Genomic DNA, 6141 nt, shown 5'->3' with positions numbered 1-6141 from the left:
CCATGACTGTTCAAAGTGGCATAGTGTGTGGCTCACTTCATTCTTCACCAAACAGCCCATTTGCCACTTCTTGACTAACAACCTGTAGGCCGAGCTGGTCCCAGTACTGTAATGGGGCATACCTGCTTTGACCCCTTTCTGCCACTCTGACCATTTGTCTTGCCATCTCCCAAAAGTGTGTGAGGAAGTGGAGAAGATTATACTCGAAGTGGTCTTCATTATCCTTGGTTTTTATCCCCCGTCTTCCAAAAAGGTGGCATAGGTAGCTCCCATTTGTCCTTCCATATGTTGTAGGGGCTCCAGCTCCCAGCAAGCACAGCTAGTGGCCATTATCTGGAAGCCCACAAATTCCACATTCCCGCACTGACTTTCTCAAAGTTTAAAACATTGGTAACTGCCCTTCTGTCTCCAGGTCACACTGTTCAGCAACAAAATTATAGTACATTTCATACATCAACGTAACTTCCAGCCACTTGGCATGCACTGGGTGATATGTTTGATACAATCAAGTTAAATTATGATTGGGATGAAAGGCTAAGTGAAAGTTGGATGGCTTAAACTTGCAATTAATATCTGCTCTTAAAAAAGGATTTGTCCCACCATGTTCGAGTTGGCCATCAGGATCTCATTGTCTTGACTCTCTGCCCTAGTCTTGAGAAATACGGTATTTAGAAGCCACTAGATGAGTTGGACGCGGGTGGCGCTGTGGGTTAAACCACACAGCCTAGGACTTGCCGATCAGAAGGTCAGCGGTTCAAGTCCCTGCGACAGGGTGAGCTCCCGTTGCTCGGTCCCTGCTCCTGCCAACCTAGCAGTTTGAAAGCACGTCAAAGTGCAAGTAGATAAATAGGTACCGCTCCGGCGGGAAGGTAAACAGCATTTCCGTGCGCTGCTCTGGTTTGCCAGAAGCGGTTTAGTCATGCTGGCCACATGACCCTCGGACAGTAATGCGAGATGAGCGCCGCAACCCCAGAGTCCGCGACTGAACCCAGCGGTCAGGAGTCCCTTTTCCTTTAGATTTGTTGAGGGCAGGAATAGTAGGCCTTTTTTTTTTTAGGTATTCCCACACTGGGAGGGAAAAATTGCATCTTGATGGCTCTTATTACCAGGCTTGCAGTTTTAGCATCTTTTTTTTCTTCTTTTTTTTAAAACAGCCCCTCACTTGATACACTGACTGGGTTGTGTTAAGCAGGCTTTATGAAGAGTCACTGACCCACACCTTTTCTGTGTGCCTGCAGCTCCAAGCCCTGGCTTGCAGAGATCAACCTCAAAGCTAAATGCTGGTACTGTACACCTCTAGCAAAACAGCTGCTGTTCCCAACAATTTTATTTAGGTTTCTGAACCACCTTGCAGCATTATGCTCCCAAGGTGCATTAAATGCAAATTTGACACAGAAATGACATTTAAATATTAAAACGACAGCCCCTGAGCAATTCCGTCAGTTAAATGCTGCAGCAGATAAAATTGCAAACACAGAAATAGTTACACGGCTGATGAAACTCTGGCACTGTGAATTAAGGCAAAAGTTAATTGGATGGATTCTTAGTGCCCTCTGGTGGTCTCTGTGCAGAAATACTTGTGACTGAAACAATATCTTTAACCTTCACAGACCCAGGACCCACTTTTAACCCAAACATGCCTTTGGGGACAGATTTCTTAATGTGTTATGATACATTTGCATGATCATAGTGGTGTTGCAACCCCTTTGATGAGGACTGGTGATCTAGGACCAAGTGAATTTACCAAGCAGCTTTTAGTAGTGTTTTCCTGCAAATAAAAAAATTAAATGGGTGCAATGAGGCATATGAGATTTCTCCCTGGTGCCTATGGAAGCTTCTTGAATCAAGATCTCCTACTCCATATAATATTATAATAATAATAATTTACACCCTGCCCATCTGGCTGAGTTTCCCCAGCCACTCTGGGAGGCTTCCAATCGAGTGTTAAAAACAATACAGCATTAAATATTAAAAACTTCCCTAAACAGGGCTGCCTTCAGATGTCTTTTAAAGAGAAGATAGCTGCTTATTTCCTTCACATCTGAAGGGTCACTCCATGTCCTTTTGGTCATGACGTGGTGAGGATGGTTAGAATTTTCTCCCTTGAAAAGTACATAGAAAGTTGGAAGAGTGATGCATATGGTATATCCCCTCTTACAGGTATGTGCTATTCAAGGCTCAGATTAATACTAATGTATCTGAATTTTACCCGCACCCCATGGGGAAAATGAAGTGTGTGCATGCACTCTGCGTTGCTCAGGAGAATAGTCTTGGGGAGAAAAGTGACCTGAGAGGTTCTGTGGCTTGAAAACCCAAATGTGCTCATGAGCCTAATGTCTGGGCCACTTGCAATTCCCAGCAATGAGGTGGAACATAGTCACCATGGCTGATAGCTATGCCCTCTATGAATTTGTCTATCTTTTAAATGCATCTAAGTTGGTGGCCATCACTGCCTCCTGTGCAAGCGAGTTCCATAGTTTAATTAACCTAGGTCTAGTACTGCCAATGGGTCAACTCTGAGTAGGACTTAGGTGGCTGCAGCCCCAGTGTGTCCAAAAGAAGCTTAGCTGCTTTGTTGACCAAAGCAGATAAACTGTGGCTGCACCCCAGAAAAGGTTTGTGGCAGGAACATCAACTTTCTTTAAAAACTTCCTTTCTCAGTATCAGGGTGGGGGGCTGGGAGAAGAAAGGGAAGCTCCCAGAAAGGGAACTGGGAGGGTCCACACCCTTTTGTAAGAGTCAAGGGTTAAATTAAGATCTACCTTTGTGAGATATATATATATATATATATATATATATATATATATATATATATATATACACACGGTATATATATATATACCGTATATATATATATATATATATATATATATATATATATATATACACATACACACACACACACACCTTTCTCCAGCAAGATGTTTCAATATTTGGGAGAACCATTGCAATTACCGTATGCTGAGCTACTCTGCCCTCTTGAAAAAAGGAGGCACGTCTGTTGAGAACAGCTGCTCTGCTACTTCAACCATTTTGGGGGCAAAATGCTGCCAGGGATGGTCATTACTTCTCAACATTCATTGGTACTTTCGCAATAAAGCATTTGGCACTTCTGCAAGAAAGGAGGGAAACTAGTCTCACGGCTCACTCCTCAGTCTACAATTGCAGTTAATCAGGACTAGGAGGAAGTCCCCGGTTCAATTTCCGTGGAAGGTTGAGAAAGACCCTTTCCAGAAACCCTGGAAAGCTGCTGCCTATCAGTGCAGACAATATTATTGTTATCATTGATTTATTAGTTGCCTTCTAAACCACTGTCTCAAGGCAATTTACACATATGACAATTAAGAACAACAAATGCATTGAGAACAAGACTAAAAAGTGAACATTATCCAGCTGGGAAAGGCTATCAGAACAAAAAATGCCTTTTTTTGTTTCTGGAAAAAGTTAAAAGCATTTGCTTTGACTGCAGAAGGCCCTGGGTTCAATCCCCAGCATTTCCTGTAAAGGCTGAGAATATATTCCCTGTTTGAAACCTTGGAGAAGCTGCTGCCAGTCAGTGTAGAAAATACTGAGCTGTCTGGACCGATGGTCTGACTTTATATAAGGCAGATTCGTATGCTCCTATTTAAACCAGCCCTTTACTGAAAGACACAAAGGACTAGAAGCCTACTCTATTTTTGCAGGAAATACCATAGCTCTGTTATGTACTCAAGTTCTCACCCTGGGCCAGCAGGGGGATACTGTAGATAGTTTTCACTCAGGTCTGCATATGCAAATAAGGAATTGAAAGTGATGTTCAGTGATTGGATAGTTACAGAAAGTTGTTACTGTTGCTTTGTAGTTGAGCTCTATATAAGCAGGTTGGCGGAACCCTTCAGTTCAGTTCTGTTCTGGCCTGTGAATAAACAAGAGCTGTCTGAAGAATCACTGTGTCCTCTGATATGTTCACCCACAACTTAACAGCTCAATGGCAGAGCATCTACATTGCTTGCAGAAAATCCCAGCTTCAATCCCTGGCATCTTCAGGTAGGGCTGGGAATATTCCCTGCCTGAAACCCTGGAGTGAGGCTGCCAGTCAGTGTAAACAATACTGAGCTAGATGGACCAATGGGTCTGGCTAGGTAGAAGGCAGTACCTGTGTGGAGGGAGATTCCAAGCCAGGAACACCAGCACTGTAAAACATGCCCCAAAATGAACTGGGCTATGTAAAGACATTTTCTTCACGACAAGTCCAGAGCAGAAATACATTTTTAAAATACATAACAAAACAAATATTAATGTAGCCGCCACTCCCCTCCTGGACTTCTCTGTCTTTAATAGCTACATGATAAACAGGGAAATTCATCCACGGTGTTTTTATCCATTATAGCGGGGATGAAGTGATGTGTTTAATTTCTGCCTGCCACACAGAAAAAGGAGCCATTCTAAACATATCTTCCGGTTGGCTGCTGACTCAATTTGCTTTCTCCCCCTGTACCCAAATACCTATTGAATGTGTAGATAAATCAGAGGAGAAAAGGATTGTTATCGCAGGTTGGATGGACTCTGCAAACTGTCACTAGGGTGTGATGGTCATTAACGCGTATTTGTACAAAGCCAGGAGGGGGAAATGGGCATATTTAAAAATGGAGGCTATTGCACAGGAATCTGAATTCATCTTTGCAGTCTTGCATATGTGTTATGTATATGGAAGAAGCATGTTGGTCATCTTCAGTCCCTAAGACATACAACATAAAGGGGGGGGGGGAGGCGTACCTATTCAAATCGTAGGGGAGTGGAGGAAGGTCATCCGTAAAAGCCAATCAGAATATTATATGGTAAGCTAATCACCATATTGACATTTGCCTGTTTAATTAGCCTTTCATTCTGCTTTAACAGCGAGCTGAGGAAAGGCCATGACTCATCCATCATGATCGCAGGCTGAGTTGCAATTTCCTGATTGCAGAATAAATTTTTGTTGCTCTTTAAAAAAAAAAAGGGAATGAGTTGGTTTTCTTTATTGTTCCTCTTGGCTGCTGAATGGGGAATTGCGATTTACCTGCTATTACTTATCTGTTCATCTTCTCAAATATACGTGAGCTTAATATAGAAGGATGTAGTAGGTTACGGCTGTAGTTAATAGGAGTTCAGATTACAGAGGAGAATGTTATATACACAGAAATCTGTCTTATACTGTACTGAGTCAGAACATTGGTCCATTTAGCTCAGTATTGCTTACACTAGCCTTCTGCGGCTCAGTGGTAGAGCAGGGGTCAGCAAGCTTTTTCACCAAGGGGCCGGTCCACTGTCCCTCAGACCTTGTGACAGGCTGGACTATATTGGGGGGGGGGGGGGAAAGAAGAACGAATTCCTATGCCCCACAAATAACCCAGAGATGCATTTTAAATAAAAGCACACGTTCTATTCATGTAAAAAACACCAGACAGGCCCCACAAATAACTCAGAGATGCATTTTAAATAAAAGCAAACATTCTATTCATGTAAAAACACGCTGATTCCCAGACTAAGCGTGGGCCAGATTCAGAAGGCGATTGAGCCGGATCCGGCCCCTGGGCCTTAGTTTGCCTACCCATGGTGGTAGAGAATCAGTTTTGCATGCAGAAGCTTCCAGGTTCACTCCCCACCATCTCTGGGTAGCATTGGGAGAAAGCATTGTTTGAAATCCTGGACAGCTGCCACTATTCAGGTGCAGACAATACTGAGCTAGATGGAGCAGTGGTCACATTGGTACCAATGTGTTTTGTGATCATGGACTCCTTCCCATGCTATCTAGATGAGGCATGACATCTGGAGGCTTTGCATATGTCCCTTTTGATGTAATCACCCACTATCAGGATCCTAAGAACACCGACCCCTTTAACCTAAGAAAATACATTTCAAATGTGTTGCAAATTGTGTGGAGACCTTTGCAGCACATCAAATTAATGCTATTAGTACTAATATAATAAATAATGTCTACTCTGAGCTTGATCTAAAAGGTTAACCCTATATTTTATTCAAAGCTGAGGATCATTAATTTGTAGCCTCAATAAATTCTAAAAGACTGAGAAGCTATGCATTCTATTTATTTTGTAAAAGATCACACCCTGCCGTCCACGGAGCCTTCATTGCTGTTCCCAGGTACAGTATCGGTTGCCTAAA

This window comes from Podarcis cretensis (assembly GCF_951804945.1).
Source record: "Podarcis cretensis genome assembly, chromosome: 8".
Taxonomy (NCBI): Eukaryota; Metazoa; Chordata; class Lepidosauria; order Squamata; family Lacertidae; genus Podarcis; species Podarcis cretensis.
The sequence above is the reverse complement of the archived record's forward strand: the minus strand, read 5'-3'. Positions refer to the sequence as shown.